At 42.9% G+C, this 23,611-nt stretch overlaps 1 protein-coding gene and 1 long non-coding RNA gene across 3 annotated transcripts in view; one reads left to right on the top strand and one right to left on the bottom strand.

The window, feature by feature from the left end:
- Positions 1–23,611, top strand: part of RAB3C (RAB3C, member RAS oncogene family) — a 291,655-nt gene that overhangs the window by 169,583 nt on the left and 98,461 nt on the right. The window lies entirely within an intron of this gene.
- The window catches only part of LOC141374928 (uncharacterized), a 31,884-nt gene continuing 26,253 nt past the window's right edge, over positions 17,981–23,611 (bottom strand). The window contains exons 2-4 of the long non-coding RNA XR_012382139.1: positions 19,539–19,706; positions 18,474–18,535; positions 17,981–18,152 (exon numbers count right to left, since the gene is read on the bottom strand). This is a non-coding gene — a long non-coding RNA (uncharacterized lncRNA). The remainder of the gene's footprint in view (positions 18,153–18,473; positions 18,536–19,538; positions 19,707–23,611) is intronic.

Raw genomic sequence — 23,611 nt, 5'->3', positions numbered from 1 at the left:
AGCATTTTGGCACATTTAATTATAACTATTTTTATGTGTCTCTGTCTCCCATAATACTGGGAATTTCTTGAGGGAGAAGGACTGTGTTTTTTTGTATAATTCTGTTAGCCAGATTTGTAAGCCCTGAATCTTGTTCAAAGCTGCCACACTGTCGGTGCTTAGTTGATACTTGACGAATAAATGAATCTTAGTGATCATACCGTCATTCAAATTACAACTCTATATATTTGGAAAAACCCAGCCCATCATTTTTCTGCACTTTAGAGTTTTATTATTTATGCTCTAGGAACTAATAGTATGTGAATCACATAGGATTTGGGAGGGAAAAATATTAAAAGCATCACCCCCCCCAGCCACGTTAGCAGATTTTTTTTTCTGAAGATTGTATAGAATCTTGCAATACATTCTTGGCTGCATCTCAACAAGACGTAGGGCTTTCCAGGATTTTGCCCTCTTGGTCTAATCGGTTTTACAAATTGTGAATCTTAGAATCACTAACGAGTTGCTATAGGAGAGCAGGCACTTGTCAGTCATCTGGGAGCTGGTTATCTCTTCCAGGTCCACTTACTTAGAAGCATTTCCAATGAAAAAGGGGAATACAGGCAGGGCAAAGCTGTGAATCTCAATTAAGCCACTGCTACCTGAGTTTGAAGTCCAGATAAAGGCTAGAATGGGCTTTGAGACTGCCTTGCAATTCCAAACTCCCTTGCTTTTCTTGCCTGCTTATCATGAATAGTTATGAATAGTTCATTACGAAGTGAGACATGCCAAGAGCCCTAACTTGCCTGCCCACTTCCCTGCATCTCATACGCAGCCCGAAGGTCAAAGTAGTAAATTAAAATTATTTGTACCCGTGGCCTCATCTGTCTATCATGGCAGTGTGAACAACTCTCAAATTTAAGTCCCGAGTTTGGACTTCTCTTCCAAGTTCCCCAAATCTGATGGACTCTGGGCATTTCCACTCAGATGACCCATGAGAATCCCTAACTCAGCATGTCAAAAACTGAATGAATCACCCTCACTCCCAAACCGACTGCAGCTCCTATCTTCTCTCGCTCAATTAATAATACCATCATCATCTGTGTCAGACAGGATAGAGAACTCGGGGTCATCTTTGAAGGCTCATGCATTCCATTAACAACTATTTATTAAGCCGCCTTTGCTCTGCCTCTGCTGAAGCATTATGGTAAGATCTCATTCTACTCTTTCTGTTTTCCATTACAGGCAGGGCAGAGCTGAACACTCATAATGTCAGCATCCTAAAGGAGAGTGCTGCCCAGTGCTAACAAAGCAGAGTCACAAAGACAAGCTGACCTTATCTGGGTTCTCAGTCTGGCTCTTGACCTTGACTGTCTTGACCATCAGGTCCAAGTATTTACATAACAAAACCTGGAAGGTGCTCTTTAACTCAGGATTTTTTTTGAAGTGAGCAACTACAAAGAATGAACTTGTTGGTTGGTTGAGAATACACACATGGATGATAGTTGGAAAGATATCTATATGATGAACAAAGGGGTATTTTAGAGGAACCAGAACTGAATCCCTAGTAGATTGTTTAGGTGTGCTGGGTCGTCCAGTTTCCTGATTATCACAGTGTGTTTGGGAGAATTTAAGGGTATGGAATGTTTGGGAAACACTAAACACGTGCTTAGCCACATCTCTTAAGGTGAGAAGTACCAACAAGCCAGGTGGAAAATAACTTGAACCTAACTGAGGGTTGGAATCAGATAGAGAGACTTGTCTGGTGGCACTTTGCAGAGAGGAAGGAAAACACTGTAGGATAAAAGTAAAGGCTGTACCTCACACCCGTCAGAATGGCTAAAATGAACAAGTCAGGGAATGACAGATGTTGGCGGGGATGTGGAGAAAGGGGAACCCTCCTACACTGTTGGTGGGAATGCAAGCTGGTGCAACCCCTCTGGAAAACAGTATGGAGGTTCCTCAAACAGTTGAAATTAGAGCTACCGTTCGATCCAGCAATTGCACTACTGGGTATTTACCACAAAGATACAAACGTAGGGACCCGAAGGGGTACGTGTACCCCAATGTTTATAGCAGCAATGTCCACAATAGCCAAACTGTGGAAAGAGCCAAGATGCCCATCGACAGATGAATGGATAAAGAAGTTGTGGTATATATACACAATGGAGTATTATGCAGCCATCAAAAGGAATGAGATCTTGCCATTTGCAACGACGTGGATGGAACTGGAGGGAGTTATGCTGAGTGAAATAAGTCAATCAGAGAAAGACATGTATCACATGACCTCACTGATATGAGGAATTCTTAATCTCAGGAAACAAACTGAGTGTTACTGGAGTGGTTGGGGGTGGGAGGGATGGGATGGCTGGGTGATAGACATTGGGGAGGGTATGTGCTACGGTGAGCGCTGTGAATTGTGCAAGACTGTTGAATCACAGATCTGTACTTCTGAAACAAATAACGCAACACATTTTAAGAAAAAAGGAAAAGAAGAAGATAACAGCAGAGGAAGAAAAGGGGAGTATGTCAGAGGGGGAGACGAACCATGAGAGATGATGGACTCTGAAAAACAAACTGAGGGTTCTAGAGGGTAGGGGGGTGGGGGGATGGGTTAGCCTGGTGATGGGTATTGAGGAGGGCACGTTTTGCATGGTGCACTGGGTGTTATGAACAAACAATGAATCATGGAACACTGCATCAAAAACTAATGATGTAATATATGGTGATTTACATAACAATAAAAAAAATTAAAAAAAAAAAAAAAGTAAAGGCTGTAACACTAGGGATCCTAATACTCTGGTGCAAAAACCTTCTCTCAGATAAGTGGTCACGAACCTCAGAAAGGTATTTCCTACTGGCCTTAGGTTGAAGAGCATAGAAGGGCAGAGAAACAGAGAAGGTCAATGTCATGGGTATGCTATTGGCAGCAAACTGGGGGCCACAGAGCGACGGTGGTCAGATAGCAAAATGATGGTAAAGTCTGTGGATTCCACATAGAGGGGACTGCAGAGCTGGAGGTAGCAGCTCGTGTTAAATGAGACAGGCCCGTCTCTTAGAGGGGGAAGTAATTTCTGGAATGATTAATTTAGATGGGGCTTCCAAATTTGGTTTCCTGGGGATCAAAGTATTGACATTTGGAAGAGCTCTGAAAAATAATACATTTGTACTCACTGATATGAGGGACTGGGTCTTAACAGTTTATGTATTTAAGTTTAACAAATCATTAAGAATACTCCTTGGTTGGTTACCAATATCTCTCCAAGTCCTTTTGTCTAAGGAAATAATGCAGTCTGGTCTGGATCCTTCTTTGTAACTTACATGTAGTCTCTGTCTCCAAACCATTTCAGTCCGGGTCCCTGGTAACTAGGGTCCTTAGTAACTAGGTTTTGCTCTTTGCTTATACACTCGCTCAGGCTGTTGCCTTTATGAACTGAGTGCTTGTCAGTTGATTTTTAATGAAATCTTTGCTTCCTTCCAATATATTCAGCAGCATGCAGACAGTGGCTGTGGGATGCTGCAGCTCCCTGTCTTCCTAGCCAGAATGAGCCTGAGTCTGTTTCAGACCTTTTTGGAGGCCAGGCTGGGGCTGGTACAATCGGTGTTCTAGAATCTCCTGGGGCCTTAAGTGGAACTTTTAAAACCCTCTTTTGAAAGACAGCATTGCTTATTGTTTAATGACTGCGCTGAAAATGGGTACACCATTGCAAAGAAATGTGATTAACATGATATATCTAACAGTTTATTATTAATCACCTATCTCACAGTCTTCACTTATATCCTGGCTCTAATGTCATTCAGATCTTCATTTCTCTCTGGGATTCCAAATGTGTCTTTTTTCGGACTTACACTTCAGTCCTGTCTTTGAGTGGTAACTAAAACTGCACATTTCCTCCTGGCAAGGAGAAAACCTTCTAAAAATAAAGATATCAATTAAGCAAAAAAAATGTCAAACCTGCAGCCAAGAGTACTCACAGGTGTTTTTCAGTGTGACATTTGGCTGCACAAGGTGTGGCCCTCTGGAAATTCCTGTTAACTCGTGTCCTTTTGGCTAGGAGAATGGTCTCTACTAGGTAGATATAATTTGATTAAAATCAATGCCTATTTTCCCCTTTGCCATCACCTTCATTTATTTCTTTCACTTAGACTTGTAAAAAAAAGTGTCCTTTCCTACCACTTCCTTTCTCAGCCAGGGTCTGTCATCTGAATATGATTTAAGAAACTATTTTCTCAGTTCTCCCAAGCAGGGTCCTTCACTAGTGCTATTTTACATGTGTGGGAGAGAAGTTAACTTACTACGGACTGTATACACTTTTAAGGCATTGAGACTCAATGCTGAGTTGACAAAGCGGGAGGTAGAACCACTCACTAGATCAATCTTCAACCACTCTTTTGTCCCTGTCATCACCCTTCTTATAGTCTTTCAGTGACTCCCTGAATCTAAGAATTAGGTTTAAATCCTTTACATGTGGAACCTTCTATAATCTACATGCAACCTGAAGCCATTATCTCTTCTCTCCCTCCAGCCTGGCCACTGGGCTTGTCCCCAAGACAAGCTAAAGCAGAATGCACTCTCCTACCCACCACCTCAGTCCCCGAGTCCAGTCTCTGTGTGTCTCTGTTCACTAATTTTTCAAAGCCAAGGGCAGATGTTACCTTCTACATGGACCCTCTCTGAGACTCTCCCTTCTGGCTAATCGCTCCCAGATTCTACTTTTTAAATATTGTGGCACTTAGGAATGTCTCCTTTTCATCTGAAACCCCGTTGGCCTGAAAGCTCCCTGAGGGAGGAAGATCAAGTCTTCTTTCACCCCATGATTAAAAAAGGTAATGTCAACAAAGCTTTGATGAAAGAATCAATGGATGAATGAATGGGACACCATGTACCTTGCCACCTGTGGCCTGGTGTACTACTGGGTTAAATGTCAGCTGGTTAAAAAGAAGGCTTAGAAGGGAGCACTGTGGGGCGGGGGGAGCCTCCTCTCTCTGCATGTATGCATGTGACATGAAATGACATGATACCTTCAACTCCTACCCAAAGCTCCATGCCCCCTGCTTTCTTTAATAGCCCTCACTCAAATCTCCTATCTTAGGTTATCCCCACGTTTCTCAGTGCACACTTTAATACCTCGAATGCTGTATTTAAGTAACAACTCCAGATGGGAACACTCATCATGTCTACTTGTTATTATCGGTACAATGGCTAGGCTTTGACAGTTATTGTCAAAGCACATACTTTATCCTGTGCTGAAACATGATATATGCCTTTGAAGTGACTGTTACATCAGCCCAGAAGTGAAAACTAAGCGTTTTCCCCCCGCTTAGAAATCATCTCAACAATAACAATTTTTTAAAGATTTCATTTATTTGTCAGAGAGAGAGCACAAGCAGGGGGGCGTCAGGCAGAGGAAGAAGGAGAAGCAGGCTCCCCACCAACCAGGGAGCCCAGTGCAGGGCTCAATCCCAGGACCCTGGGATCATGATCTGAGCTGAAGGCAGATGCTTAACTGACTGAGCCACCCAGGCATCCCAACAATAACAGTTTTTAAAACTTTGCATTTCTCAAGTGTGTTGTATTTGAGCATGCTTAAAGTACCCCTGGAATAGAAGTCTTATACAGAGGTATGAATCAGTGAGCACCTCACTAGGAATATCAGCTTTATACCCAGAAAGCATTCATAGCCTTCAGCACCTGAACAAAAAATAGAAGGATCAGAATTATTCCTTCAGAGCCAGGCTCTGGGACCACATTTGCCTTTCAAATTTAAAATGTGAAGGTTTTTTCTTTGTAATAGCCTTCAATTGTATTATGTCCTATCATGTTATTTATTTCCATTGCTTCAGTTCTTTCCTGGTAGGAGACTACCACATAATCCCTCTTCATTTCTGTAACACTACATATTCAGAGCGATTTCTTTTGGCATCAGATATTTTTTGTCATCCACATAGTGATGGCATTGTCAGAATATATATTCCTACACTTATTCCATCTTGTGTTTGTTAGAAACGAATTTATTAAGAGCCTAACATGCATGTATGTTTATAAAGCATAAACAGCTCCCAAATCCTATCTATAACAGATATAATTTTTAAGAAATTGCTATATGATATGCTCATCAAGAGAACTTTTTTCGGATTAATGGATAAAAAAAATCTTCACCTTAAGCTCAACAGAGTAAAAAGTAAATTATTTTGATGGTGAGAAAATTCAAATTGATATTTCAATCATTAAGAATTATGAGTATCTGAAGTGCAAGAATAAAGACAACATGTAGAAACCATTTTCAGCAAAAAGATTTTCTCCAGTGCCTGGTACACCAAAAATAAATCTGTATTTTCTTCCCAAGAAGCATAATCTTTTTATTAGGATATATTCCAGATAAGTAATTTGTGTTTCTGCTGAAGCTGATATGAGAATCCAAAAAGGAAAAAGAAAAACACATTACTTTTCAAGTAGTTCTCCCCCAAAGCACTAAGGAGTAATAGGGGCAAAGTGTTTTCCATATGGCACTTGCTTTAGATGAAATCCCTTTAAAGCGAATGCATTAGTAAGTCTGAGGTGATCCTGTAGGTGTGTTTGGGCATGTGGCCAGGCACAACCTGGAGTCAAAAGGGGGATTAAACACAGCAACATTCTCCTTTCTTCTCTCCTTCCTCTTGATCCCCTAATAGTTTCCTTCAGGTGTCCAGGGTGAAGCAGGAACTTTGAGAAGTTATTGTTTTTGACTTAAGTTTTGAATGAGTTCAACCCTTTCTTGGTAATCAGAGCATTTTTTGTGACTTTAAATAAAAGTCCACTAGTAGACCTGACAGTCATGGGGAGTCTGTGGGTGAAGATGTGAGAAGGTACTTTTATTTGCAACCTGAGGTGTATCTGGTTTCCATCCCAAGCTGAGGGATGGGCAGAGTCCAGAGGTGGACGTGTGTCCAGCATCCTCGACTGGGTGAAGGTCAAACTTCCCCACTCTTGTTTGAAAACATAACTTAAAAATAAATGGATAGAAAGGCTCGCCCACCTCAACTGTGAGGAATACCATACATAATTTTTCATATTTTCACTTTAGGAATACTGGATTTACTTACATGGCTGCTTTTCATTAAAGAAAAAAAAAAATGTGTTACAAGCAACTAGTACATGGCCTTACTCTTATGACCTGAGATTCTAAATATGTTCCCTAGGTAGGGAATGTTGGAAATGGGGGGAGGGAGTCGAAAAAATTAAAGGGTGAATGGAAGGAAAAAGAGATCACCTACTTTTGCCCTTCTTCCCCATCACCTCATTGTCATGCTTGAAGAGAACCAAGGATGATTTAAGGATGATTAGTGTGCTTTCCTAAGCTCTGGGGGATACAGGTGAACATACCTAAGAATGTATCCGAGTTCTAAAGTAGAGCATGGGGTTACCCGTCTCACTCACACATTCTGGGAGTGCCCGCCCCCCTGCCCCCATGGCTAATCCATGTCCACTGTGCATCCCACAAGAAACCAAAAGAAAATGTAAGGGTGAAAAACTAGACTCTTTTCTGCGGCACCTGGAGATGGTCTGGATTTTGTATCTGAAAACAGGGATGACCACCTGCCCCAGTTTGCTCAGGACTGGGGAGTTTTTGAAACATGAGACTTTTAGTTTTAAAATCAGAAGAGTCCAGAGCAAACTAGGACAGTTGGATATCCTGAAAACTCACAATATAGGCTCTCTTCATCACTGAAAGTCTTCTAAATCCCAGACTTTCTAAACTGGCTGCACACTCGAGACATCTGGGGAGTTTTAGAAGCAACTGAGGTGGGTGTCCCATCCCCAGAGCTTCTGATTTCCTTGGTTTGGGATGCAGCCCAGCCTTGGGATGTCTTAAAGCTCCTTCAGGTGCCCAGGGGATTATAATGTATAAGGGCAGTTTGAGAACCCCTGCACTGAATGATTTTGTCCAATTGTTTAACCTCTCTAAACCTTAGTTTTTCTTTTAGTAAAAACTTGCCCTGTTTTTTTTGGGGGGGGGTTTGTTTTTTGCATTTTACTTCTGCAGGAATACTCAAGCTTCCAGAATTTGGAACATTCTAAAACAGTGATAGCAATCACCTGGAGATTTTGTCCAAGTGTGGATTCTGATTCCATGGGTCTGGCCAGACGCTAGGGCATGTGCATCTCTAACAAGCTCCCAGATGTGGCTGATGCTTCTGGTCCACAGACAATATTTTGAGTAGTAGGATACAGAACATCAAAGGGTGAGAAGGATTACTGAAAATAACTTTCTCTCCTTTGAAGAGTAGTGGAAGTCATCAAAGGGTTTGGAAGGGATATAAAGGTGGCTACAATGGGTAGAATTCAGGTATGTATATTGACGATGTGATAGGCAGAATCCAGCCCCCACTTCCAACCTGTCTACATCCTAATCCCTGGAACCTGGGAATCTGTTAGGCTCTATGGCAAAGGTTGCAGGTGGAATTAAGATCTCTAATCAGCTGACTTCAAAATAGGACTCTTGATTATCCAGGTGGACCCAATATAATCACAAGGGCCCTTAAAAGTGGAAGAAGGACGCAGAACACCAGTATCATGGTGGTGTTAGAGAAGAAACTCTACCACCCGTTGCCGGCTCTGAAGATCGAAGGCGGCCATAAGCCAGAAACTGGACAGCTTCTAGACACTGGAAAAGGCAGAAAAACAGACTCTTCCCCAAGCCTCCAGAAAATAACTCAGGACTAGGCACGACACGTTGATCTTACCTGAATGGGACTTGCGGCAGACTTCTGACCCATCAAACATAAGAAAATAAGCTTGTGTTCTTTGAGCTTTGCTGTAATTTGGGGAGGCAGCGATGGGAAAATAATACAAGTATGATAGCAATCCACAGCTTGGGTGGGCAGTTAACACTGGCCATTTTTCAGTAAGTCAGTTGCTCACTCACAGTCCCCTTTCTCCGAGGCCCAAACCTCAACTCTCCTTGTGGTTTTGAGCCACCCCTCCATGCACACTGGGTTTCTGGAGTTTAGCCGTAAGAGATGTATGGAAAGAAGCCGGCTGGCCAGTCAGCCTTTCCCTGGTTCGTAGGTAGAGTCTTGGCAGGACTGCGGGCGCATCTACAAGCAGCAGGTGACCTTGCGTCCCGCGCGGGTGCGGCATCTCCCAGACCTGCGGAGAGGAGGAGAGTGCGGTCCTCTCTCGTCCTTGCTCTCCAGAGCCCGGCAGGACCTTGTTTCTCTCTGCTCTTCTCCGTGATTGTGCCAGGCTCTCTGTATGGAACTTGGTGAAGTTGCTCAATTCTCCCAAAGGCTTGGGCTTTGGAAGGCCGTTTAGAAAACCGTGAGGGTTTTTTTTCTTCCGGAGCCTGTGGCTCGGCAGCAAAGGGGGTGGGGGCGCGGGGGAGAGGGGTTAGCGGGGAACAACTCCCCCAGGAAGACACGGACCGGAGTCCCTTTGTCAAAATACGAAGCATCTCCTTGTGTGTGAGAAGCATTCCATGTTAGGCTTCTGTTTTCTTTCCCTCTCCTCCCTCCATAACCAGTAAAGGTGCTCGCTGCTGTCCATGGGCCACATCTGCCCGGCACAGATAGAGGTGGAGAAGTACGGGGGCTTTGGGGGCTTTTACAGGCAAAGCTGAAAGGAGATGAAGAAAGCCAAGGGGCAGGAGGTCAGCCAAGAGCTGAGGCAGCAAGGGCCAGAAAGTTCGCTGAGTCTTTTCAAGATTGGAAGTGACGATACTGGATACTCGTAGGCCCCCCGGGGGCGAAGCGCAGTCCTGCCAGCAGCTATGCAGCCCCCGCGCTCGGTGTGTGTGTGGGGGTGCAGGCCTGAGCTCTGCGGGCCCGTGAGGGACCCCCACCCACCTCTGGGACGCCCTGGGAGCTCCGAGGTAAAAACACTTCCCGCTTGTCCGGCAGCCAGACTGGCTCTGGCGTCCTCCCGAGCCTTGCAAGTTAGGGTTCCTTCCAGTAACTACAGTCAAGAAAAACCCTCTGGGGGAATTGTAAGCATCTTCTGTACAAATTAAAGTTACGGGGTCTTTGATGATGATCATAAAATCCAGTTTTATTAGAAGGAGCCTGAGACCCAGGCACAGGGTCTAAAAAGCCCCTTGAGAAGTTTATAAATAAAGAAGCTAATGGTGATTTGGGAGTAGAATTGTTGGAAAATGGTTTTCTTCTTCATGTTTATCTGTATTTTCTAGAAGAATGTTTGCTATAACTTTTTAAAATAAGCTTTTTTGTTTGGTTATTTTTTAAATGAAGTGTTGTGGAGAGTTCAAGTTCCTTAGCTAGCCAAGCGGTTCCTTGTTTAGAACCCTGTTTCATTCCTTGTTCAGTGTTTAGAAATAAGAAAAGCCACTCCTCTTGGCTACACATGGGGTTACTTGCTCTGTCCTCTGGCTCTGGGGCCAGGATCTGCGCGCGGGGATGGGCAGGGCTGCTGAGAGCTCTGCGTCCCATTCTTGCACACCGCTCCTGAAGAAAGAGTTGGCAGTATCTTCGGAACCCTCTGTCGCGGTCCTCCTGACGTTGGGCTTGCCTCTGTCTAGAAATCACCATATTCGGAGTGCCTGGGTGGCTCAGTCGGTTGAGCATCTGCCTTCAGCTCAGGTCATGATCCCGGGGTCCTCAGATGGAGCCCTGCATCGGACTACCTGCTCAGCAGGGAGTCTGCTTCTCCCTCTGCCCCTCCCCCCTGCTCGTGATCTCTCTCTCTCTTTTTCTCTCTCTTTGTCAAATAAAGTCTTTAAAAGATAAAAAATAAGAAAAAATCACCATCTTCCAGTTGATACAAATTGCAAACACAGGCCTGAATGCAGAGGCCAGTGTGTCTTCACTTTGATACATGTCCCTTTGTACTAAGAAGGGGACAGAAAAGTGCTTCCTTCTTGAAGCTTGGGATTTGGATTTGACTAAGCAAGGAGACAGTTATCGTGCTAATGGGGTCCCTCAAGAGAGCAGAGGCCCTCGAGAGAGAAGAGCCCTATGGTAGGAAAGAACAGTTTCCAGCAGGCGAGGATAGACAGCAACATGGGTGCTGTTCCTGCCTCGAGCTACTTCCCCATTCCCCAGAGACCTTAGAGTGGTGGGAAGGACGACACTGGGACAGAGAGAAGGGGCCCTGTGGGTGACCACTTCAGTCCTTTCACACTCTGATCGATGGTGCGTGGAGAAGAGCCTGGAGAAGAATTTCCCGGGGCCATTGCCCCAGCCCCAACCGTAAAGAAGCTCAGGCTCACAGGTACTACTGGTCCCTCAAACTGCTGGTTCCCCTGCATCCTCCCTCCCAAGAAGCAACTCCCAGGCCTTATTGCCTGCCCCTTTAGAAATGGTATGAATGAATCTTTGTCATGAGGACAGGGGTGACTTGGGAGCTGGGAAGGTGGAGTCTGCCCCTACTGTGACTGAGTGAGCCAGCACCCTTCAGTAACCGGTCAGTCCCAGGAACAGACCTGACCTCCCAGGAAGCCAAGTGTGCTGGCCAGCAGGGCCCGGCAGCTGGGGGAGAGACTAGTACCCCCTACATCTAGACCTCCAGGGGGTACCCCTGCCAACCTCACTGGGCTGATACTAGAACCACCCTTAGATATTGTGGATTGTAACCGCAATATTAGTCTAATGATACAGGACCATTGTGTGTCATGTGGTGTACTTGAGGACATTGCCATCTAGGGACTGGCGAGTTCTGTGCCTGGGCTGGCAGGGCTTACTCCCTTGTTCTGCGGGTTATGGTGTTAGAACCTGTGCTAGTAAGTTCTGGTTATCCACACCCCTTTTTAAGGGTGCTGAACACTCCTCTCTAACGTTGGTCGGGGACTTGAGGCCAAATGGGGATCGAGCCTTGTCCTCACAAGGTGCTATAGGTAAGTTGCCACGTGAGGGGGAGCGAGGCAATAGAGCTGAAGAATGGGAGGAGAGAGCCCGCAGTGAGAGTGTCTCCTGCCTGCCTTCTCCCGGCCCCACGGCCACCCAGGTCATTGTTGATTTCTCCATCAAGCCTATTAGCAGTAGGCCAGAAAGCTTTAAACTTAACTGATATACATAAAGCAAGCTGTTCATTTAATCTGCACATTTAATTCAGCCTGCTCTGTATGCTGCTCCAGGCTGGCTTTTTTCCATATAAGGCGTTCGCGGTGTCTTTCTGCATCACCCCTGCCTCTGTCTTGAAAATCAGCCAAAGATGGCTTTGTGTGTAATGCATGTGCTGTAGGCCAGAAACCCTGCAGCAGTGCCCTCACCTCACCCCCCCCCCCCCCCCCCCCCCCCCCCCCCCCCCCCAGCCAGGTAAATCCTGCATCCTCTGCTCGCAGTGCTCCCTCCAATGACAACATGCTGAGTTAAAGTATTTTGGCCTTTCTAATGGGAACGAGGAGAAAGAAAATCGGTTCTAATTTTGCTTGTCTGTCAGATGATATCCGGAAGAAATGCATGCTGTGTGTGTAATTTTGTTTGTGAATGTTGCTGGACTCTGCCGTACTTGATGTGAAGGCAGATGGTATGAAAGCTTTAGGCACGCTGTCAGTGACATCTGCATTCCAAAGGCATTCATAAGGTTCATAGGCATGAATGGTGTGGTAGGCAAAGGAGGGATGCTTTCTCATGTAGTCTGTTCTCCTAAATAAATGATACCAATCTGTGTATAATCATACTTTTATTGAAATGTGCCAAGAGATTAAATAGATGGTTGCATTTTGGTATTATCACAAATGAGCAACGTTTGGGTTTGGGGTAATGGCATGTAAATGAATCCAATTCCCATTTCCCTAAGTGGTTTCTATGGCTTAATGCCTGTCGAGGTTTTGTGAAATATCTCAAAAACCAGATGATGCCACCATAGCGAAGGGAACAGTAAGGAGATGAAAATTAGAGGGTAGCTTAAGGAATCTTTGCTCAGGACCATGGGCTCACACATCGAGGGGCTGGGGCGAGGCATGAACCAGTGCAGCCTAGGAAAAAGAGAGAGTATCTGAAGGCATGAGAGAAGGAAATGCATTAAAAAGAGAAAAGTGGCAAGGAGAAAAAGGAAATTTAGATGCTAAGCCAGACCCCTGGGGGTTGGGGGAGGAGACTGAAAACCGCTGTTTATTTGGTTATGCCTTATCACTGGGGCTCTGCTCTACCTACCAGCTGCCTCATTTACAATCCGTTCTCCTCACACCGTTAACCAAGGTGAACATATTACAAAACCCTGACAGTGAATGGCAGAAGCTTGAGATAAAGTGTGTATATCCCCCTGGGGTGCCTGCAGACCTCAAACCGGATGCGCTTAAGACCACTATCGGCAGAACAACAGAAATTTGCTCCTGTAGTTCTACATGAAAACTATGTACCTTATCTCATCTGTTACTGTTACCACTCTATGGAACTGCTACAAAGTACTTGCTCCTCTGTTTGGGGCCTTACTTGAATTACATTGTTGATTACCTATAGTTTTCTTAAAGTTAGTGCTAACCTCATTTTTACATCTAAAAAGAGTCACAAGGAAGTGCCTCAGCCTAGGTCCACAGTCTACCAAGTGGAGCAGGCAGGATTTGAACTCAGATCTACTGACCTAGAGAAGTCCATAATAAAAGGACAAAATAAAAGGATTTTCTTGGGAAAACTGGGACCATACCTAAGTCAACAGTCAAATCTCCGAGTGTTTTGTTGCCTCAGTTTTCCAGTAGTTGAAAATTATTGAAATATTAGCCAGCCACACTGGAGTATTGTTTCTCAATATTGGACTAACCTGGGGAGGTTTAAAAAAAAATGCTAATGTCTGGTTTTCATTTGTAGAGATTCTAATTTAGTTGGTCTGTGATGAAGCCTGGGCATCATGGGTTTTAAAAGCTCCCCAAGTACTTCCGATACTTAGCCAAGTAGGCGTTTCCTTTTAGACTTTTTCTAAAGTCTAGACCTATTAATACAACTGATTCTTAGCTATCTTGGCCTTCTACTGCACGGGCATCTCAAACTCAAAATGTCCAAAAAATTTCCTTTTTTCACTTCAGCCTGACTCTCCTTTCGTTCAGGGACTCGGAAAACCATAATGTTTTGGGAGCTACTGCTTAGAAATTCTCCAGCATGGAGACACCGTGTCTCTGCTCTGTCCTGTGAGTTCCTTTGTATCTTTTTCCAACTAATCAGAATGAAATGAATATTCACTCAGTTTCTCTTCGCCAAGAGCCAGACTTATCTTGCTGTAATAGAAAACAAAATTTGCAGTCATACTTAGAAGCAGTTTGGTGTGGGAGAAATTTTCTCTTCCTGCAACAGGACTTTGACTAATTTTAGGTAAGCCCTCCTCTGAAATGGAGAACATATTGGATGGTAATAACAAGGGCTGATAATGAGATTATAAATAGCAAATGGAATAATATAAATGAAATAGCTTTGTAAATAGCAAGGACTAGCAAAGTAGGAGATGGTATTATACATTTTTAAAGGAAGTACCCCATGAAGAAATGATTAAAAAAAAAAAAACACTTCCGTCTTAATATAACCTACTTTCACTTTACATTCATTCACTTTGCCACCAGAGCTTATTAGAATTTAACACGATGACCAAAGTTCTGTTAACTGTTGACTTTTAAGCTTTCCGACTTCTATATCTGGAATAAGGCCAAGTACTAAGGAAAGGGTGAGAAGGAACAGCTTCCAAATAACTGACAACAGCCCTCTAACCCAAGGGGCAAAGACTCTTCATCGTGTAGGAAACAGGTGCTCAAAGCAGAGGTCAAGGGGCAGTCTCGGTTCTACAGTGGTGGTCAAAACAGAGCACCTGGCAGAGAAGAAAGCAAGAAATTCCAAAAGAGGGCAAATGGGAACTAAGTACAGAGAGCATCACTAAGTTGAGGGGCTATAGTAGGGGCGTGGAAATCAGACCCAGAGGCCAAGCTGTGAACCGCAGGGACCCTGATTTTGGTGAGCAAGGAAGTGGAGGGAAGCAGCCATGTGTCTAGTAGATCTGACACCAGAGCAGACCATGGCTTATCAACTCCTCTCTCATATATCCATCCATAAGTAGATTATGAAATGAATAGAAAAAAAGAAACTCAAAATGTCTTTTACTGAACTTAACGTAAACAGTAATGCTGGTGCAAATCAATTAAGTGAAATATCTCCAAGTGAAATCATTTTGGTAGCTATTGAGCTGTACATGAAATAACACTTGTATTTTTAAAACCTTAGTATTTAGTTTAAAAGGAAAAACCTTCCATTTTTTTTAAAGATGGGTTTGAAATTCTGCAAAATAGTTTGTCTAAACTAAAATTGACACTTGTCAACTACAAGGTGTTTTATTTGTTATGGTTTCCCTGTTAAAAAGTTCTACCCTTTGTGGTCCAATTAAGACAGACTGAAGTAACTCCCATTCTGAACGTGAAAACATGTAAGTGAATTCACCTGTGTCTGGGACCAGCTATCTAATTCCCCAGATTAGCCTCTGTGGAGAACAGACTTGTGTTACAGGCTAACAAGAAAAGGCTTACTGGAAGCTTAAAAGCACATCTGCACTTACTATCAAAACTCAACAGTCTTTGTTGAGAATTGAGACAGTGTTTGGGGGAAAGAGTGTACTGTATCATTGACGTGGTTTTTGGCAATAAAAAAAAAGCATTCAGTTTTATCAAAGAGCTATAGCGAATGCACAGTTCTATTGCTTGCACTTGAGGAAGATCTGGCCCACCATGTGGGATACCCGCCGCCCGGAAAGAAAACATTTGGATCAGTGTGCAGAGAAGGACACATAAATGCAAGCACATTCATGGACCTCGAGGACTTTCCTTGATTACAGTGTCAGATAAAAAGGAGCATTCACAACTGACACTATCTTGATCTGAGTCCTACATGTACAATACCAAAAAAGATGTCTTTGCAAATTAAGTTGTAGGGAAGTCTTGGTTCTCTTGGGTTGCCTGCAGTAAGAATTGCTATTAAAAAGATAGACTTCCTCTTTGTCCTCATTTGCCGGGTCCGACAGAATGTAGAATAGATGTGTATATACCCGTTCATACATCCCTCCCAAGCACATGCGCAAACCCCCAGCAGCAGCTCACAGCCCCTACCTTCATTGTCTCTTCCCTCACCATCAGTGTGTCTCCCGTCTCTGTCTCTTCTGTCTCTTTCTCCCTCTCTAGGTCTCTGTCTTTAACTTTTGAAAAATGCTTAATTCTCATATGATGGAAGGAACGTTCTTCAGTAATGGATTTTTTTAAATCTGGCTTTCGAATTACTTTTTAAATGCCTATAATGTACCCTTTACAGACCTCGGCAAAAACCAAAATCTCAGCTTAATTGTATCATTTGAATTTAGTGGGGGGCATACAAATTATTTCAGCTGTTCAAGAGCTTTTTATTGAGTAGAAAAAATAAAAATTTAAAGTTGTGGAGTAATGAGAGATCCTTCAGGCTGAATAAAAACTATTAGTAATGTTTGTTTTGAGAGCATATGTCTTCTCTGTCTCTCCTACATACACACACATACATAGCAAACCCTATAGCTGACATAAATTATTCTCCAATGTGGGGAGCTATTAAAAGTCCAACCTCTAGATAAAGCTGAACCAGTATCTCTGGGATGAGACCCACAAACCTAAAATTAAAAAAAGCATCCCATGTGTTCCTAATGGTCATTCAGCTGGAGGAATCATTCACTGGTGACGATTTGTATTTTTCTAATTCTGTCCTCATATGTCTTTAATGACTGTGGTCCCGATTTTACATTTCTATTCTGTCATTTTATTGTCTATGTTCTTATTTCATCTTGGAGATCACCTCAGTATAAAATTTGAGATAATTCTTAGAAGGGAGAAAAAAAAATCTTTTCACTTTCCTTTTTACAGAAAGCCTGAATTCTCAGTATTGTGCATGCGGAATGCAAAGTTGTAGGTTTGAAAGGTCATAAATCAGCTGCAAGTTTCTCAGCAGGGTGTATTTTAAAATGTATGACCTTCTGTTGTTCCAGCATATCACTAAAGCTTGTTCCGTGCCATCAAATGCAGTGAAAATCAGTGCTTTTCATATCTTCATACACAATATATTACAAGAATCTCCCTCAGAAAAGAATAAAACTGTTCTTTCTATTTAAATCCCTCCCCTTTTCTTTACACCCCCCCTTCGACAAAATTTACAATTGCAAAGAAAGAGAAGCAGGCAAAATAAAATACAGAAGCTTCTGGGAAGCATAGATAACTTATTACTTGGTTTTTCTAGCTGCTAAGATTGTTTGAGGCAGAAAAAAACAGTATATAATACACTGCTATTAGCTTCTCTACTAGTAAACCAACTTCTTGTAGTTCAGTTTGTCTAATTGTCTAAAATTATTGTGTTGTCTGACTGGCACTGGATATTTAGTAAAGATACAATGTGAATGTTAACCATTCAAATCAAATTTTTCATAGCAGAATCACCAGTTTTAATTACTGATTAAAATGACCGTCTGAATGTTAATGTATTCCAGACAAAGAATTAAATAATGCTTTAATTTTTTAATATTCATAGGAAAGAGGTGTTCTCCTCAGAGGAGGGGAGGGAGGCTCTGAGAAGTTCAGTAATTTTTTAAAATTATTTGGCTGATAAACTGCAGAGCTGAAATTAAAATCCAGATGTGCAGGTTGAAAAGCCTAGCTGTGCATCCCTAATGCTGGTGGTTCTTGTACTTTGGCATATGTAATAATCTCTAAGAAGTTGTTTAAAATGTTTATTTCTCTTTAGAGATCTCCCTTTGGTAGTCTGGAGAGCCCAGGGATCTGCATTTTAACAAGCATTTGTGTAAGCCTGACCACACCCAGGAAAGGCTTGCAGTGGGGTTGCCCTACTCTGGGGGATCTCTCAGACTGGGGACACAAAGGAACTCCCCAATCCTGTGTTATTTATATCACCTCCGTTTTGTCCCCTTAGAACTGAGGTGACAGGAAGCTACACCCAACCCTGGTGTGCTGGCTGTTTTTCACCCAGAAATTGTTTAAACTATCATTTCTGAACTTAAAAAGGGAGTACTGAAAATGTGCTTTGAATTTCATTGAGAATAAAGGCTCCAACGAGCCTCATGGAAATGAAAGGGCATGTTGAGAAAGGAGGCTCAGGAGGAGGTGGTGGCTGTGGCTTTTCTGGTCTGACTGGGTCTTGCATTCCTTGCTGATGGTGTTTGCCATGATGGGACGGCATGCTCACCTGGAACTGAGGCAGCTTTAGGACAAGAAGAAAAGCTCCGCGGTAGTGGTGGAAAGCTAGCAGTTAGGGTGGAAGTGTGGGCAGAAGACAGAAAAAAAAAAGAGAGGGAAGAGTCAGGCAATGGAGATGGTGGGGGACGTCTTAGAACTAGCGCAAATGGTGGGTAAGCTGAAAGGTGCATCATTTCCATCTACCAGACATTTGGCTGCCTTCTCTTTAGAATCCTTAGAAGAACTGTAAGTTACTGCTTTCGGCAAAATTAATCCTCTCGGATAAGCATCTCTAGCAATCATATGTAATGGGTATGCTCAGTAAGTGACGAATCTCTAATGGGAATTTAAAGTAAAGTAGTTGAAGGGAGACCAACAAAAACCTACCGTGGTCCAGGAACTCCAAAGCTGTTCATGTCTTCAGTGTGTGCTCCACGTGGCGTAAGTCCCTTGAAGAGAGGTAGAGAAACACTATAGTGTTTGGAGAAACGCTAACTCTGGCTGGGCTCCTGGCAGAGGTATGATGTTCCACATGTCATGGAATTTCTGTGAGTGCCCATTTGTCCAGCTAAAACATGGTGGTTATAAATCCACTGCATGGGATGCTTAAATGGGGACAGTAAATAATCATTTAGTACAGGACCTGGGGGATAGCAAGGGTAGCAGAGTCCTGCCAGGAAACCAAATCTAATCCAAATGGTTCAAAGAAAAAGACCTTGGTGAAGAGATCATTTACAAGGGTGAGGGCAAGGCATGTGGAGGCTGTCGCTGCAGGATAGCATTACTGCTGTTAGACCTGAAGGCACAGGAGGTTAGTAGCTACCCTCCTGTGAGAGCAGGGGTCATGGAAGAGAAACCTGTGAGAGCTGTAGTGTGGAGGGACCCAGCTACTGCCAGAGAAGTGGGGTAGGAGTGGCCTCCTTCTCCTGCAGCCTCCCATTGCCAGGCCCAGTTGGAAGCCACAGGGCGAGGAAGCCCAGAAGATGGAGTTCACAAGGGGTGGCCTCCCCGAGCACAGGGTGAGGCAGAGATGGGCATAGGATGGATGGGGAAGGAGCAGATCCACCGGAGTTTTTCAATAAAGTCCTTTCTACCCCTCAACCCTAATCAGTCGCATGGGCACACGCATCCTTATATTTCCAAATAAAACTGCATATGGGGGGTTAAGAGAAGCAGTTTTTATTTAGCTTATTATCCCATTAATGAATATCTGTCAAGTTCAGAAATAAAGTTAAACATGACTCTTCCTTTCCCCAAACCTCAGGAGCACTAGTGGTTATGCACTTGGAAAGACATAATTTTGGGACCCAAATTCTGTCTCTAAGATACATAAATATCCTTTAACTCGCTGAGAGACTTAATGTGCTTCCCTCAAAGACCTTACTTCCAAGGGTGAATTTGGCACCGAGGGTATCAGACGGTCTAGAATAAGAAAAGGAGAGAACAACTCACCATAAACTGCTGTTGCTTCTACTTCTCAGTCCCATTCTTCACCAAGACTGCTTCTTTAGACAATAGCAAACTTTTCTGCAGACTGGAGCTGTCATTCATTTGAAAGGTGGAGCCTCCCTCTCCCTCCACAGAAGTAGAGACTAGTCAGGCTGATGGAGATCGCTTGGCCTGTTAGGAACAGAAAAGAAGTATCCATGTCTTGAGATGGAAGCATTGATGTGACTGGAACATGAGCAAATGTCAATCATTTGGCCAACCTGTAGGAACCATCTAGATTGATAAGAAGAGGAACATCTTTTAGCCACATGCCTAGAGGACTTGTGGAAATGTCATGGTCAGGTAGCCCCATCATTTGTTCTCCCATGGGCAAGATGAGATTCGGTGACTAATTTGTACTCTACTATAACATTAAATTAACATTAGCTTTTGCGCATGAAATAAAGTAATTATAAATGATACCTATCACTTGTCAAATGCCCACTGTGGTCCAGATGTGTACCAGGAGGTTTAGCGTTCTAATCTTCACACCTCTTAATGGATGACACACTAAATTTAAAAAGCAGTAATTCATAATGATACTCAAAAGGGAGTACCTCCTTTTTGGAAGAATGTCAGTTACTAAAGGGGAAGGAATAATAGAACTGGAAACTCAGAATCATTTGACCATGAATGTAGTAACTGATTCAAGCAAGTATCATCGAATGCTTTAAACATTGTGGGTGAAAGATTTATTTTTTTTATTTTTATTGTTATGTTAATCACCATACATTACATCATTAGTTTTTGATGTAGTGTTCCATGATTCATTGTTGGTGCAAAACACCCAGTGCTCCACGCAGAACGTGCCCTCTTTAGTACCCACCACCAGGCTAACCCATCCCCCCCCCCCCCTCCCCTCTAGAACCCTCAGTTTGTGTCTCAGAGTCCATCATCTCTCATGGTTCATCTCCCCCTCCGATTTCCCCCCCTTCATTCTTCCCCTCCTGCTATCTTCTTCTTTTGGGGGAAAGATTTAGAGGAGAGAATATCCACACAGTCTCAAAGCATCATGCCACAGGTTAGTTATTAACTACAAAGGGATAAAAGATGGCTTCACAATAGAAAAATCTGTCTGACCATACATCAATGAAGTGAGCAAAGCTAACCACCAGTAAGGAAGCAAACTGACCTTATATGCCTTGGGGGGGAATGTGGCACATGGTAGTCCACATCATCCATGTGGTATTCTCATGGAAATGTTTAGCCTGAATCTAGTCATGAGGAAGCGGACAAAGTCAGATTTAGAGACATTCTACAACTGGCCACAAATGGCCTGGGCTCTGGAAAAATGTCAAAGGTATGAGAAACAAAAATATTAGGGAAAGTGATCTGAACTAAAACAGATGATAAAGATGACGGCTAATTTTACTGCGTGATCCTTTTGGATCCTAGATAAAGGGAAAAAGTCAGGTACACAGATATTCCTGGGACCAAATGAGAACTTTGAAATGGTCTACATACTAGGTAGTCTGATAGTTTTGGGTCCAATTTCTTGGTTGTTTTAGTGGAACTGTGCATATATAAGAGGCGGTCTTCTCATCTTAGAAATCTGTGAAGTATTTAAATGTCACCAAGTCTGTGACTTCACTTTCACAAAGCTCAGCAACTACAAAATGTTAAATAGATACAGCAAATCTGGCAAAATGTCAACAATTGATGAACTTAGGTGAAAACTAGATGCATGACAACTTTTTATTTTTTTTAAATTCCAATATAGTTAACATACAGTTTCAGGTGTACAAACAGTGATTCAACAATTCTGTACGTTACTCAGTGCTCCTCATGATGAGTGTGCTCTTTATCCCCATCACCTGTTTCACCCATCCCCCTCCCCTCTGGTAACCATCAGCTTGTTCTCTATACCTGAGGGTCTGATTCTTGGTTTGTCTCTTTTTTTCCCTGTTGGTTTGTTTTATTTCTTAAATTCCACTTATGAGTGAAATCACGTGGTGTTTGTCTTTCTCTGACTGACTTCACTTAGCATTATACTTTCTAATCCATCCAGGTTGTTGCAAATGGCAAGATTTCATTCTTTTTTTTTTTGTTGAGTAATATTTTGCTGTATATATGTACACATTTTCTTTATGCATTCATTTATCGATGGGCACTGGGTGATGCTTGTCAACTTTTAATTGTAGGCTCAAACCTTTTTTTAATGGGAGGAAAAAAAAACCCGATATATTATTGACCCCATGTTTTCAAAAGTGGAAACAAAGGTTAAGTCCCCCAGTTAGTACATACTAGAGCTAATATTCAAAGCTAGGTCTTTCTAACTCTACTAACCCCTTCAATACATTTCGGCCCTGGTATAGTCTGTGTGGACACAATCACTGTGAACTGGTCTTGAAAAAGAATGTCCTTTATTTCCCAAGTTCCTCATGACCAGAACAGCTAAGGGTCCCTCCCTGAGAGATGAGGACTTAGGTTTAGTTTACAATAAGCTGCCCTTTTCCCCCAGCCCCCTGTTAGGGAGGCACACATTTCCTTCTCCTTTGAATATTACAGACAGTGGCTTTGAATTCATTCAATATCCATTATTGGGGTCCAATACAAACCCTCATGGAATGCTAGGATCCAAATCAATCCTGACTTTGCATCAACTCAGGACACAAATCCTAGCAAACAATAGGAGACAACTTTGAAAATAGCTCTAATGAAAGTCAATATGATCAGAAATACTGTGGTTGAATTTTGCAATGGTAACACTAAACAAAAGGGCACAGGAAAGGGCATTTATTCAAACCCTTTGGCCCCCTTTCTTCAAGGAGTCTATCAACTACTTATGAAAACAGTGATCTGTCTAGAGTGTGTGAGGTGATTCATCCTGTAATAATGTATTCAATTGAATTTGAAAGTATCCAGCTTAGGTAATGCCCGTTCCATGTCCATAAATTTAGATAAATAGGTTCGGACTCTCAGTGAATAGTGTATAGAAGTTTGAATTCTCTCTTACCATCTTAGGTTGCTGTATAATAACACAGTCTTAGGACCTCTCAGCAAATCCTCATTGGATGTCTTCAGTCAATGTGACCAGATACAAAGGCCACTTGGTGGTGCTTTGTGGTCAGTAGTCCCACGTCCGCCCGGCATAGATGCCCTCTGCTTTTAACCTTACATTTAATATTTGGATTTTGTGAATTGCTGACAGGAGCCAGACATTTTTTTTTTTTTTTTTTTTTTTTTTTTTGGCAAGTGCTTTGTGCGGACCAGGGAGAAAAGCTCACAGTAGGTTAGTGGTGTCATTAGCAATTTTGTTCTTTATAGAGCAGGAAAATATAATAGGAGGTTTTAAGCTATTAATTCTATAGGCTAGTACTTCCCTCCCACTAGGAAATGCTTATTTTCTCTACCCCTGAAGATGGGTGTTTTTTAATGTTTAAGTAAATCCCTGCCGTGTCTTTGTGTAATGAAAGAGCGGCACTTGAATGCTTCCTGTGGAGAATGCATCAGGGTGCAGCTTTGGGCTCTGCCTCAGATGCCACACGTGGAGGAGTAAGGTAAGGACCCGGGAAATCACATTTTGTAGGGGATTTGCCACATTTTTTTTCTGAATGGAATTCTTTAAGTTTTAGGAAAAGGAGAAAATAGAAAATGTGGGAGACTGAATTCTTAGGTTCTAGTTCAGTTTTGAGAGAGCTTTGATAAATCCCTTTATTCTCTTGTGTAACCAAATATAGAATAATTTTGCACGCTTTGTCCAGTCATTCCTAGTGAAAATACGGCTTTACCACATGAGTCCAGAGTTACTTCCTTCCCACCTGGAATGATTGATATTTTTTTCACCATCAGTGTATTTAGCAGCATAAATGCATTTGCCCTGGGTACATTCCTGAGGGTCCAGATAGACAAAGGATTATCCAAGGGGCTGCAAAAGCCTCTGGCCGAGGGCTGTGTCTATGATGCCCCCATGAGGAGTTGCTCTGTACGTCTGTCTTCTCTACAGAGCCCTCCCTACTCTTAGGCTGGAGTGGTTTCTCCCTCCCTTGGACTATAGAGGGTTTTTAGCAAAGAAAGACATAAGCACGTGCTTGAAA

This window comes from Callorhinus ursinus, unplaced genomic scaffold (genome assembly GCF_003265705.2).
Source record: "Callorhinus ursinus isolate GAN/ISIS: 27379988/994484 unplaced genomic scaffold, GSC_fseal_2.0 scaffold23, whole genome shotgun sequence".
Lineage (NCBI taxonomy): Eukaryota > Metazoa > Chordata > Mammalia > Carnivora > Otariidae > Callorhinus > Callorhinus ursinus.
Note: the sequence above shows the minus strand (reverse complement) of the source record. Positions and strands in the feature narration are given on the sequence as shown.